Source organism: Phyllostomus discolor, chromosome 5 (assembly GCF_004126475.2).
Source record: "Phyllostomus discolor isolate MPI-MPIP mPhyDis1 chromosome 5, mPhyDis1.pri.v3, whole genome shotgun sequence".
NCBI lineage: Eukaryota > Metazoa > Chordata > Mammalia > Chiroptera > Phyllostomidae > Phyllostomus > Phyllostomus discolor.
Window position 1 is genome coordinate 163,138,195 of NC_040907.2, and position 15,079 is coordinate 163,153,273.

The window sequence follows — 15,079 nt, forward strand, 5'->3', positions numbered from 1 at the left end:
ACAGTTTTAATTTGGACATTTCACCTAAAGTGTCCTATGGTGTGCTTGAGTGTGATAATATGTTACAGAATTCCATGCTTAGGATTTTGTAATGAAAGATTCTGTAATAAAAAGGGGCGTTATTTGTGTGAGACCCTGTATATGCAATGCTATTATAGTAAAATTTTCCCCAGGTCAACCTGTTATTCCAGCTTTAGCTACTCTTAAAAGGAGTGAAACCAAATACTGTATACCACTGGACTGTGAACACCTTTTCGTTGTTAGTTTTGTAATTTAAGTAATATTAAAATCCGTTAATTTTGTTTTAAAATCTCATTTCTGAAATGCACACGGAATTGCACACCAACCTAAAGGGTAATGATGATGTACTTTAGAAGTAGAACCCACATATCATCCATCATTTCAATAAAGAATTCACATTCACCATAAGTCACTCTTTTGTCCTGAATAATTAAAAGCTTGCATTTTCGGATTCCTTGCAATAGGGTAATATAAACAGTGGTGTTAAAAGTCAGAGAGGCTCAGCTCATCTGCCCGCATGTGCTCCCTGCCCGCCAGGCCTGGCCCTTCCACACACGGGACTGCAGGAGGGGCTGGCGCTGCCGGCTTTCTGCAGCTCCGGCCGCAGGGAGCCTGGGTGATGGGCTGGAGGCGGCGCTTGGCAGCCCCTCGGACTGCGCCCCTTCCATTGCTGATGTGCTTTGACTGCAAGCTTAGAGTTGGAAAGTCAAAACCCCAGACACTTGTTGTGGAACGTTCGCTAGTTATTCATTGCTTGGTGTGTCTCTCTTTGCTGGCATGTCGCTCTCGAGTATACGACCAAAGGATGTTTCATTCCTTTGAAACCTCCACAACCAGAAAAAAAGAGTGAAGTATTTCCAAATACGCTCCCAGCCTTTGCCAGCAACCACACACTGCAAAGCCCGGCGCAAGCACCCGGAGAGGTTCATAGCTGTCAGGGCGTGGCGGGAGTTCCTTCCTCTAAGCAGCGACTTACATACTGGGCGTTCCTCAGTAATACACAGTTAGGCAAAATTGTCAGATTTTTTTTAATGTGGAAAACTTGAAAGTGGGCAAATAGAAAATAATACCTTTGGTCAATACATTTCATTACATACTTTCAAAATAAAGGAAGATGAGACTTCGTAATACTGAGAAGCAGAGAAAAAAATTAGCTCTCCGATTTAAGTACACCCAAGTTAAACAGAGTTACAATTCTTACTCTAATGTGGTGTGCTCGGGAAGATGTTAAGGTGCACGGGATAAAACATCAGTTAATAAGTTATGGTACTGGAGAGTAAAAATAGAATGTTCTTTCCTGAAAATGTAGGACTCTGCCACAGAACTATCTGCTATTTTTAGAATTTGTAGGCATTATTTTTTAGTCCCACCAGAAACGTGTTCGTTCTATGAGTGTTGTGCACGGCATTCATTGTGTCCGTTACCGTATCAGCGCTGCTCACTGGTGTGTGTGTGTGTGTGTGTGTGTGTGTGGCTGAAATGTTTTGTTCACACATGCCTCTGATGTTCATCATCCAAATTTACCTGTAAAAGCCGTGTACCACCACTGCCTCTCCGTGCCGCAGGCTCTCCAACAACAACAGCAGCGCCAATGGCGGTTTGGCTGAGGAAGTCTGGTTGCTCCCATGCCAGACAGCGCGATGGTTTTGTTGGGGTACATTTTTGTTTTCTAAAATTCCTAGTACCAGATTGCAAGGGAAGAGAAAAATACCTTATGTGACTTTGAAATTAATTTCTCTCTGTTTTGAAGTATTCCTTCCTAATTTTATTTTAGGTAGGTTAATATAAAAAAAATTAATTCTCACTGTTAGGACCCATTGAGAGCTGGTTTAGAAATATTTTAGTTGTCATTACTTTGCATGTGGGTTATGGACAAAGTTTTGTCTGTGACACGCAAATATATGATTTCAAATTGTAACGGTTCATAAATTTGTCAAATGTTAAAGACAAACTCTTCTGTGTTGATAAAGTTGTGGTTTTGCTTCTGAGACTGGAGTTGGTCTGCTGTGCTGACTTCATGCCTGTCCTTCCAAAGGTTTGGTTGTGTTTTTCTCCAAATATGAAAAAGATGCAATGAAAATCCAATTTGTAAGGATACATATTGATATTCCTAGACATGGTCTAGCTCTAAAAAAAATTGATTTGATTTGCATTTTTAAGCGTTTCCTGTAGACAGATTAATATATTTTTATACAACGCTGTATTTCCACATTTATTTCTGGACTGTTTTCAGTGACTTTCTCAACGGTGCGTTAACAGAGGACTGTTGGGATGAGTGCGCGGCGGCCTTCCTGCCGAATCCAAGGAAGTCAGGACGCGGGGCGCCGGGAAGCAAGCGTGTGCTCACACTGTACGCTGACACCTACTCACTCTTTTCTAAAGCTTTGTACACTTTTTTGTGGAACATTAAATATTTTCTCTCTAAAGCCATGTTTCTGGAGATGATTTTACTGCTTACGAACCTGAAAGCCATGATTTCTCGTTGGAACTTTTGGGGCAGTGAGCATCATACTTGGTTTAAAAAAAAAACAAAACAGCTCCCAAGCAAATAATTCCAAATGAGATGCCATCATAATTACAATAGATTTTTTCTAAATACATTTGGAAAAGGTACTCTATTCAGTAAACGAGAATATTTGAAAAGAAAAAAGGAGACCCCTACTCAACACTATGCACAGGCTTGCAGAGGAATGAATGACAATGTGATACATACACTAAAATGCTGGAAGAAATGAAGGAGCCTGTCGGGTTGGGGGTGGGGGTCTAAAAAAACTAGGAGCTCATAGATACAGAGAACAGACTGGTGGTTGCCAGAGGGCAGGGAGACGCCCAAAATGGGTGAAGAGGGTCAAAAGATACAAACTTCCAGTTTAAAAATAAAACAGCTCTAACCTGTGCATATTTGTTTACATACACACGTACATACACACACATACATAGACGGTCCCCGCTTCCCACAGCAAAGACCATAAAAATGATCGTGCGAGCTGAATCACTGGGGAAGCAATCTTCGTCAGCGGGGACGATGGGATTATTCCATGGCCTTTAAAGATGTTTTGTTAAAATATTAAGAATCCGGTGTCAATTGTAAATGTATGGAAAATGAGAAAGTAAAGCTAATATTTAGTACACTGTAATTTAAAACATTACAGATACTGAGAATTAAAATTTTTGTATCATTGTGAGAAAACTCACCAAGAGTATTTGAACAAAGCTTGCTTGTCTCATATAATTCATGACACAGAGCAAGCATCTTTGCCCTGGCACATTGTCATACTTCTGAGTTTAGATACACCAGCCTTTTCATCCTTGTGCTTTCAGTGGCATGCTGTATTTCCGAGAGCTCCTTTAGGGTGACATCTTTTTGCCAGAGTCACTTCCTCCGGGATAGCATCGTCATTTTCATCACAGCCACTTTGCTGGTGTGCACGAGTGAGATCACCTTCACTAAGTTATTCTGCTTGCATAGGTGGAGTCCATCAGACACTCATGGTCGGCTGTTTTCTCTGCAACTCTTTGCATTCCATGCAAATTTCCCTTCCAGTGTTTTCACTTTCCATTTCTTTGCTGTACTTTTTGTCTTGTAGGCCAATTTCCTCCTTTGATTATTGGTTTTTATAAAATTGTCACACGGCTCTATCACTAACTGGGACACAAGAAGGCAGCACAACTACACAATTTGCACTGAGGAACCTGCAGTAACCTGTCACCAACAGACTTTGAGAGGGGTGACATTACTTGTTGGCTGATCATGGATCACACGACCTGTTACCACATAGTGATCATGGGCTGAAGAGCTAACGGTGAAATCGTACTTAGGTAATTGCTTCTAAGTTTATATCCTGTGGCTACCGAACTTGGAGTTGTGTTGATTTAAACTGTAGTAACTGAAATTGTGCACAAAATCGATCAGTGGAAATACACAACAAACACCTAAGAACTGCAGAGGTGAAAATGGGGGGTAGGGAGGGACTGGCATTCACTCACTATATATACTTGTATTGTTTGACTTTTTACCAATGCATACTGTGACTTTTTTTTAGAGCACACGAAAGCAAAAGAGATTATTTATTTCCCACAATGGCATTGCTCGCTCTGTGTGTGCCGGGAACAGGGAACCAGAAGAGTAAAGAGGAACAGACTGTGTTGAATAAGTGAATGTTTGTTGTGGGAGCCTATGCTGGTTGTCTTAGAATACATAAAATCACGTCAAATGATAGTAAATATGTCACCCAGCAAAATACATTATCCAAAACCCCAATTCCGTGCCAGCTGAGCTGACGCCACCACTTGAGGACAGAAGGGCCTCGAGAGAGCGAGTTACTCCACCCCCTTGAGTTTCTCACCTCTGAACACTGAGTATTAACACCTCCTGGGTAGTTGCATGAGAATGTGAGAAAAGCACATGGCGCTGCAACTAGCAACTAGCAAATGCTCCACACACTAAGCCCTGAGTTCTCTGCCCGCGGATGCCTCCGAAGAGAGGTGGTGACGTGATTGATCTGCGTGGGTGTCACAGTGAGTGGGAGCCGGAACCAGACGACCTCACGTTCTGCGCCATTCTGACATTCTGAGGTTTGGGATATATATGGAAAAACCATTGTTCAGTTTCACTTCAAAATAATAATTTGTCATTTACTCCTTCGGACTTTGTAATATTTTTTAGAATGAAACACATTAGAAACCAACAGAAATATTGGTTAAGTTCATAGATTTTTAATAAGACTCAGAAAAGTATTTAAAACACTTAGCTAATTGAGTCCAACCTTGTTAGGGTAAATAATTTTGTGTAAAGAAAAAAATCCCATTTGAAATAGCAAAAAGAAAAAGAAAATAGGAATAAACCTAACCAAAGAGGTAAAAGACCTGTATTCAGAAAACTACATAACACTGAGGAAAGAAATCAAGGAAGACACAAACAAATGGAAACATATACCGTGTTCATGGATTGGAAGAATTAATATCATCAAAATGTCCATACTACCCAAAGCAATTTACACATTCAATGCAATACCTATTAAAGTACCAATGGCTTATTTCACAGACATAGAACAAACACTTCAAAAATTTATATGGAACCATAAACAACCCTGAATAGCCGCTACAATTTTGAGAAAGAAGAGTAAAGTAGGAAGGATCACAATACCTGACACTAAACTATACTACAAGGCCACTGTAATCAAAACAGCCTGGTACTGGCATAAAAACAGGCACACGGACCAATGGAATAGAACAGAGAGCCCAGAAATAAACCCAAGTCTCTATGGTCAATTAATATTTGACAAAGGAGGCAGCAACATAAAATGGAGTAAAAATAGCCTCTTCAACAAATGGTGTTGGGAGAACTGGACAGCTACATGCAAAAAATATGAAATTAGAGCACCAACTTACACCTTATATAAAAATAAATTCAAGGTGGATAAAAGACATAATATAAACCATGACACCATTAAAGTCCTAGAGAACGTAGGTAGGAAAATCTCAGATATTTCACGCAGAAACTTTTTTACTGATGTGTCCCCTAGAGCAAGGGACATGAAAGAATAAACAAATGGGACCTCATCAAAATAAAAAGCTTCTGCACAGCTAAAAAAAAAACAGTATCAAAATAAAAAGAGAACCAACTGTATGGTAAAGCATATTTGCCAATAACACCTCAGACAAGGGTTTATTCTCCAGAATATATAAAGAACTTACACGACTCTACTCTAAGAAGACAAGTAACCCAATTAAAAAATGGGCAAAGGACTTGAATAGACACTTCTCCAAGGAGGACATACAGAGGATCCAAAGACACATGAAACAATGTTCAATATCACTAGCTATTAGAGAGATGCAAATTAAAACCACAATGAGATACCACTTCACACCAGACAGAATGGCCATCATAAACAAAGCAACAAACAACAAGTGTTGGAGAGGATGTGGAGAAAAGGGATCCCTAGTGCACTGCTGGTGGGACTGCAGACTGGTACAACCACTATGGAAAGCAGTATGGAACTTCCTCAGAAAACTAAAAATGGATCTGCCTTTTGACCCAGCAATTCCACTGCTGGGACTCTATCCTAAGAACCCTGAAACACCAATCCAAAAGAACCTTTGCATCCCAATGTTCATAGCAGCACAATTTACAATAGCCAAGTGGGTGGAAGCAACCTAGATGCCCATCAATAAATGAATGGACAAAAAACTGTGGTACATTTACACAATGGAATTCTATGCAGCAGAAAGAAAGAAGGAGCTCCTACCCTTTGCAACAGCTTGGATGGAGCTGGAAAGCATTATGCTAAGCAAAACAAGCCAGGCGGTAAAAGACAAATACCATATGATCTCACCTTTAACAGGAACCTAAACAACAAAACAAACAAGCAAAATATAACCAAAGACACTGAAATAGAGGACAGGCTGACAGGAACCACAGGGGAGAGAAGAGGGAATTTCAGGGGAAAATGGGAAGGGTTTACAGGAACAAATTTAAAGGACACATGGACAAAAACTAGGGGGAGGGTGGAAATGGGAGGGAAGTGGGGTGGGATAGGTGGGTGGGCTGGAATGGGAGTAAAAGGGAGAAAACTGTACTTGAACAATGATTAAAATAATAAAAAAATAATAATTTTGTATAACTCCAATTTCTCTCTAATTCGATTGCATCTTTCAATCCCTAACTAGGAAAGACATTTCTAAGAAAAGGATCTTGAGAAGGAAAAAATGGAATATTTATCCCCCCTCCCTTTTTTCTTTATGAATATACCACAAAAAAAGATTTCAGATATCCTTTATGTATATAAAACCTTACTGAGAATATTTTTGAACTCTATTAAAGTGTTTATAGAAACCATGGGCTCTCCCACTCATCACTGTGCTAGTTTACAGATGCGTGGCCTTGATCTTAAAGCTTTCTAAAGAGTATATTGTTCTTTATTATGTAATTTGACTCATCACACATGGAATACATCTAGATATCGGTGATATCTGTGCTCAATTCTTATCTTGTCATCTGTTAAGGAGCAGATAAAATCAAGGAACTTGGAAAACTGAAGTGACAGGCAGATGAATTTCCAAACTCCGGCAAATCTGAAATTCACCCTTCAGTCCGTGGAGCAACCCCTCACCCAGTGGTCAGTGCTGGCTCATTATCTTCCCAGGGGTAGCAATCCCCCAAATGAACGGGACTGCTTCAGCTCAGTTACTATAGGCATCAACCCATCAGTCTATGTACCACATAAATAGATATTGGCATACAGATATAATTTAGCATGCACAATTTGTACATTTGACCAGCCGTAGCTTCTAATTTCCCCTTTTGCCCCAAAATTCAAATTCTAGTCCATCTTAGATCACAATTTTCATGAGTAGCAACTTCGATCATACTTTGCAAATCGCAATTTAAATATAGGTCCAGCATATTTTAATTCTGTTGCTAAGAGAAGCTGAAAGTATCGCAGTATCTGTGGTTACTTTCTCTTGCTGAGGCAGTCACCGCACTGCCGTGAGAAGAACGGGGCCCCTAAGAAATGCCAACCTCTGCAATCCCTCTGGCGATGAGAGCGTTTATGTCCCCTAATATTTTTAAGATTTTAATTTGAAAAGAATAAGCTCCTTAAATAATAACTATCTCTTTAAGCTGAAATTGTTCTGGATTTGGCATTTCATTTGAAGTGACACCACAGCCTTATTGGAATAAGCCAGATACGGAGGATAAATATTTGAAGTATAGTTTATCTCCGCATCCTGAAAAGGGAAACACAATAGCTTGTCCATGTTCAGGAAACCGATGTGCCCGAAGAATCCAAGCACTGCGAGCAATGAGACTGTTTACCCTGTGCCCAGTCCGGGCAGCAGCACACCTAAGCCAGCCTCTCGGAGAGTCAAGTGGGAAGACAGCTGCTTTTGTTGGTTTGCCTTCCTGGAGGAAGAGCAAAATAAACATCCGCAGGGCCCAGAACCTCTGTTTGGTTTACTTGCACCTTGCTGTTACTTTAAAGTGTTATTTTGGGGGCGGGGGTTTAGCTCTGGTGCAAGGTGAAAGCGACAAAACTGAAGTAATCTTAATAATTTGTGCTAATAAAGTAACTGCCAAATTCTGTAACGAATAAGCTGATAGAGAAGCCGCATTTTACTCACAGGAGCTCAGCCATCGAAAGGATCTGGCGTGTTTTAAAATGCTGTTCTGCATCCTTCACTCGCTGCGGTGCATCCTATTATTGAACAGCCTGGCAACAGGATCGTTTGTTGCATCTAATCTATGACCCTTGTGCTGCATGTAAGCTTTTCATTTGTTGCTCAGTGAGCACGTATACTAGCTCTTCATAACCTTAACCTGCTCTAATCAGATTTAACCATTTCATATGTTAACCTTTTCTTCAATATTAATTCCTCGCCTCTATGCCTTCTAAGTCCCTTTTCTCAGGCTGCTGTCCTCTGTCGGCCCTCCCTGAACTGTTCCTGGTCACCCAAAGTTAGAAAGCCAAGAGTTACGAACGCATTCTGTGGGGGGAGAAACTAATGCCAGAGATTAAGCATTGCTTCCAGACCATCACATGAGGGGCTTGGAGGACCCGCTTTCCAGCGAACAACCATAACTGGTGAAAATTATTTATAAATTGTTCACTGTCCCAAGGGCATAGAGCAAATGAAGAAACATTTATTCAAGATAGACTATGAAAACCTTGAAAATCTGGCCCTGGAGCCAGGACCCACTCCCTCGGTCCCCCTGCCCCCATCAGTACAACAGGCTTCCCTGCAGGTAGGTGGGTGTGGCCAAGAAGACTAGATTCCCTCTCCCTTCCCAGTGAAGAGCTACAGCAGTTCCTCAGGAGGGCACACTGCCAGGACTCTCATTCTCCCTTGCACCCTGTTGTGTTGAACAGGCTAAATTCCAGGTGCTCACAGCCAAGGGGTCACAGGCCAAGAATACTGGGGCCCTGGACACCCTTATCTCACCTCGCTCATAGGGCAGAGGTTCCATTGCCGAAAACACAAGCCAAAAAAGCCAGAGGCCATTGCTCCTGCCCAGTGTCACACTCACAAAGCAGGAGTTCTGTCCAGAGAAAGCAAGGCACTATCCTCACTCCCATCCTCAGAACAATGCTACGGAGAAGCAGAAATGAAAGAGGAAACATTATTACTGACCTTACAGAAATAAAAATGATTTTGAATAAATAGATGAAATGGAAACATTTCTACAAAGACAAAACTGATTGAAACTGACTTGGTAAGAAAGAGAAAATGTTAACGTATTTATAAAAATAAGTAGATTGAACTAGTAATTTCAAAACTTCCTCCACAAAAAAAAAAAATCACAGGAATAAATGGTTTCACTAATAAATTCTACCAAATATTTAAAGAGGAATTAATACCAATTCTTCACAAAACTCTCTCAAAAAGTAGGATGCTTCCCAACTCATTCCAGGAGCCTGGTGCCAAAACAAGACAAAGACATCACAAGAAAACTACGAATTAATACCTCTTAACAAAAATCCTAGGAAACTGAATCTAGCAACATGTAAAAAGGATGACATGCCATGAGTCTTGTGTAACGAATTTGTCTGGTCATTACCCAAAGTTCCTAGCACGGAGTTTCCAAAACCCTTGGAATTCCTGAAGTGCCTTTGCTATTTATAAACCCCTTGGATCTCACCTAATTTTATTATGCTAATAAGGTGACTCACAGAGAGCCATTAGGTAGCTTCAGGATGGGGTTAGTCATGCTGTAAAGATCAACCATGTGATCAGAGAGCTGGAAATTTGAGCCACACATCAGCCTGACCTCCTGACCTCCAGGGAAGGGAAGAGAGAGATGGGGAGAGCTAGAGATAGAGCTCAATCATATGGCCAATGTTAAATAAACCATGCCTGTGTAATGAAATCCTACTACAAACTCTGGACATAACTGGTGGAGCTTCCTGGGTAGTATACAACTCAGTGTTCCAGGAGGGTGACATACTCCAAGGGGAGAAGTCACTGAACCTCTGTGTTTGGGATCCTCCCTGACCTCATGGTAAATTTCATTGTAAGTATAGCATTTTCCTGAGTTCTGTGAATTATTAAACCCAAAAGGATCACAGAAAACCCCTGGGCACGTGGCCAGTTGACCTGAGATCAGTCTCATTGTGAACTGTGCCCTTTAACTTATGGAGTCTAACTATCAACTGTCTGGTTGATAGTGTTGGTTGTTGAGCACTTTGAATGTTATTCCACTGTCTTTGGCCTCAACTGTTTCTTTTGAGAAGTTGGCTGTTAATCTTATGGAAATACCCTTGTATGTAACAAGTTATTTTTCTCTTGCTGCTTTTAAGATTTTATCTTGTCTTTGACATTGATCATTTTTATCATGATGTGTCCATTTGTGGATCTCTTTGCATTTATACTATTTAGAGTTCATTGAATTTCCTGGATGTGTAGGTTATTGTTTTCCAATAAATTTGGTAAGTTTCTATTTAGTGTTATTATTTTTTTCTGCTTTCTCTCCTCCACTTCCAGTAGTCCTATGATGTATGTTGATGTAATTGATGGTGTCTCCTCTTTCTCTGAAGCTGTTTATTTTCTACATTCTTTTTTCTATCTGTGCTTTAGTTGGCATAATTTATATTAATTTATCTTGAAGTTCACTCACTTTTTTCTTCTTCCAGTTGATTTTTTAAATGACTTTTTAGAGCAGTTTTAAATTCACAGGAAAATTTAGCAGAGAGCACAGACAGTGCCCATATATCCCCTGTTCCAACACAAGTACAGCCTCACTGACTACCAGCATCCTCTACTGAGTGTGTACATTTGCTACAACCAATGAACCTAAATTAACACATCATCATCACCCGAGTCCATAGCTGACACTAGGTTCACTCTTGGTGGTGTACCTCCTATAGGTATGTACAAAGGCATAATAATATGTATCCACATTATAGTATTACACAAAATAATACTGCTCTAAAGCCTTCTCTGATCTGCCTATTCATTCTTTTCTCCTGCCTAACCCTTGGGAATGGCTTATCTTTTCACTGTCTCTATGATTTTCTCTTTTCCAGAATGTCATATGGTTGGAATCACACAGTATATAGCCTTTCTGAATGGTTTTAGTTGTATGTATTTAAAATTTTTCCATGTCTTTTTATGGTTTGATACCTCATTTGTTTCAGTGACAAATAATATTCTGTTGTCTGGATGTTTCACCGTTTATCCATTCACCTACTGAAGGACATCTTGTTTGCTTCCAAATGTGGGCAATTGTGAATAAACCTACTATAAACATTTGTGTGCAGGTTTTTAAATAGACATAAGGTTTCAACACATTTGGGTAAATAGCAAGGAGTGCAATTGCTGGATCATATGGCAAGAGTATGTTTAGTTATGTAAGGAACTGCCAAACTGTCTTCCAAAGTGTCTGTACCATTTTGCATTCCCACTAACAATGAATGAGAGTTCCTATTGCTCCACCTCTTCATCAGCATTTGGTGTTATTGGTGTTCTAGATTTTGGCCATTCTAATAGTTGTGGAGTGGTATTGTGTTGTTCTAATTTGCATTTCCCTGGTGGCATGTGATGATAAGCATCTTTTCATATGTTTATTTGCCATCTGCATTTCTTCTTGGTGAGGTGTCTGTTCAAATGTTTTACCCTTTTTAAAATCAGTGTTCTCATTTTCTTATACTTGTGTTCTTAGATAATAGTCCTTTATCAGAGGTATCTTCTGCAAGTATTTGCTCCCAATCAGTGATCTGTCTTCTCATTCTCTTGAAATATTTTATTTTTAATTATTGTAGTTTTAAACTCCAGAACTTCCATTTGCTTCTTTTTTATAATTTTCTCTCTTCATCGACATTCTCTATTTAATGCAATATTTTCATCTACCTTCCTTTAGTCCTTTAACTATGCTTCTGTTGCGTGAACATATTTACAGTGGCTATTTTGAAGTCTTGTCTTTGTTAAATTCAACATCTGGCTGCTCTCACAGTTTCTGTTGCCTACTTATTTCCTAGGGTATGGGCCATACTTCCCTGTTTCACTGCATTCTTTTCGCTGGGAAATGAACATTTTAGATAACATTGTAGCAACTCTGGATAGTGGCACTCCACTTATTTCCTTAATTTTAGCAATTAGCTGTATTATTTTATTGAAGTCACACACACACACACACACAGACTTAAGCCTCTGATATTGCTTCTCAAAGAGGCACAGTTTTGTGTGTGTGTGTGTGTGTGTGTGTGTGTTTGCCTATAGTCACCCTGGGTTGACTGTGATTAGGGGTTTCTTCCTCTTCCACTGATGACAACCAGCTAAAAAACTGGTACTAACTTCCAGCTGATTGCTCTATTGTCAAGTACCCCAGGGAATAAATTACTCTACAAAGCAACCCAATCAAATTGTGCCTCCTTTGAAGGAATAGTTTCTTAGGTGTTTGACATTTGTCCTGACCTCAGGTGAGCTTCTCCCAGCTGTCTAGTTCCTCAGTTCTCTCCTGCAAACTAGCCAGCCTACATACAGCCCAGGCTAAATTTTTTTTAAAATCCAGGCTTGTCCATTAAATCCACAAATCACCTCTCCACTGCCTTTAACCACAACCTCCACCGCTCTTGAGAGTGCCCTTGCATTTGAACTCTTTCACTCTCTGTTGTAAATGAAATCAATTCCTTTGAGAAGCGATTAGGAGCTGTTTTTACAGCCTGCTTGGACTGAGGGCTCTGGAACTGGGAGAGGCACACTGGCCAGCTTCTCTCTGAGTCATAACCCTGTTCTAGTTGCCAGCTGTACAAGGCAAGGTGGGGAGGCTGCAGCCTGAGGTCCTCCTGGCTTGCCTCTCCCAGCAAGGAGCTACCACCCCATCAGCCAGGGCAGGGGTAGGTAGGGAGGCCCCGGGTTCCCAGTGCACTTTACCCAAGATAGAGTCTTCACTCCATCAGCTAGCGTGGGACAGAAGGGAGCCCCCACCTCCCAACCACACTTGTCCACAGCTAAGCCTCAGCAACAGGTAGTTGGGGGGAAACACTAAAGTCCTGTTCCTCTGGGGAGGAAAGACCCCCTATTGGGAGCTGCGGGTGAGGGAGTCCTTTGTTCTCAGCTGCCAGTCAGGAGTGGGGGCCTCACCTTGCTGAGCTGGAGGAATGAGGGAGAGAGCAATCCTGTTTCAAATGCCACGGGCTCTCAACTTTTTACCAACTTTTTGTAGAGTTTCCCTCACTGCTTGATCTTAGGACCATTTTCAGAGGCTTTAACTGGTTGCTTTTTTATAATTTTTGCCATTTGCATGAGGGAACACATCAGCAGAGCTCCGCACAGCCCTTCCGGAAGTCAGTCTCCTCCTCCGGGATGGCGATTTTAGTGTAATGGATGCCTGTGTTGTGCTCCAGGTAAGGACCCCCATTCCCTGCCATGCATTCATAAGACCCTTACATCCTTTATGGTTGTCCTTTGCAGCCATCTCCAAAGTCATCCTGGGTCTTCTATTTATTTATTTTTATTTAATCTTTATTGTATTTTATTTCCATTACCATTTAGTCCCCTTATACCACCCATCCCCCAGCAATCACCACACTGTTGTCCATGTCCATGAGTCCTTTCTCCTTTTTGCTCAGTCCCTCCACCCCTTAACTGGCCCCACCACCACCCCCGCCACCACCACTAGCTGTCATCTGCATCCTGGGTCTTTTAATGTCAAAGAAAAGGAGGCTTTTATCCAACCACTAATGAAAAGTCAAGCTGCACTGTAGAAATCCCAAAACAGCCGCCCTGTAGGCAAAGACTCATGCAGGGTTCAGTGGCTCCTGGTGCACACGTAAAGGACAAAGACTTGGAAACAAGAATTTTACTTATGGTTTTAGCCTGTTCAGGCTGCTATAAGACAGTATGACAGACTGGACAACATGAATTTCTTTTTCAATGTTCTGGAGGCTAAAAGTCCAAGATCAAGGTGCCAGCACAGTCGGAGGCCGGCGAAAACCCTTTTCAGGGTTGTGGAATGCCAGTTTCTCGCCGGATCCTGGAGTGGTGGAGAGATGGAGCTATTGCCCTGGAGTCTCTTTCACAAGGGGACTAATCCCATTGGTGAGGGCTGCACCATCACGCTCTAAGCATCTATCTAAGGCCCCACCTCTTACAACCATCCCATTGGGGGTTAGAATTTCAATAGATGAATTTGGGGGGGGGGGGGGCTTGCGTCAGGACCCAAACAGTCAGACCACAGCAACTGCGTCTCTAGTTTCATTATTTTTACCGGACACATAGGCCTGATTATTAAATAGATGCTTCCCCATGTGTGTTCCAGGAAATGCTAGTCTAAAGAGATTATAGGAAAAACAAACAAAAAAGGGTTCCTTGCTTAATAATTTTCAGTTTGCATAAGAATAATTCCATTCTTACTAGATTCTCAGGAGTAAGGCTCAAAGAATGAGCCTTACTGAAGAATGACTCATAACTTACCCACTACACTAAAACCAAACATGAGCAAGTGACGCGATTCCCATTTTATGGATGGAGAAGCTGAGCCAGTGAAATGGTAACTGTGCTGGGCTGAACGGCATCTCTGCAAATTCATGGCCACCTGGAACTTCAGATATGACCTTACTTGGAAATAGGGTTTTTGCAAATATAATGAATTACGATGATGTCATAATGTATTAGGGTGGTCCTAAACCAATGACCAGTGTCCTTATAAAAAGAGGGAAATTTGGACACAGACACACAGAGGGAGAAGACTATACAAAGGCAGAGGCAAAGACTGAGAGATACAAGATTAGGCAAAAATAAATTATATTTATGACACACAGAGACAGACAACAGCATGGTGATGGCCAGAGGGAAAGGTGGGTGGAAGGAGGAGGGCAAAGGGGGGGATGAATGGGGTGGGAAGAGACTTGACTTCGGGTGATGAGCGCAGGGTGCAGTGTGTGTGGTAGAACGGTGTACCTGAAACCTGTGTGGTTTATCAACCAATGCTACCCTGATAAATTCAATTAAAAATGCTGACCTCGCCCTGGCTGGCGTAGCTCAGTGGATTGAGCGCGGGCTGCGAACCAGGCATCGCAGGTTCGATTCCCAGTCAGGGCACATGCCTGGGTTGCAGGCC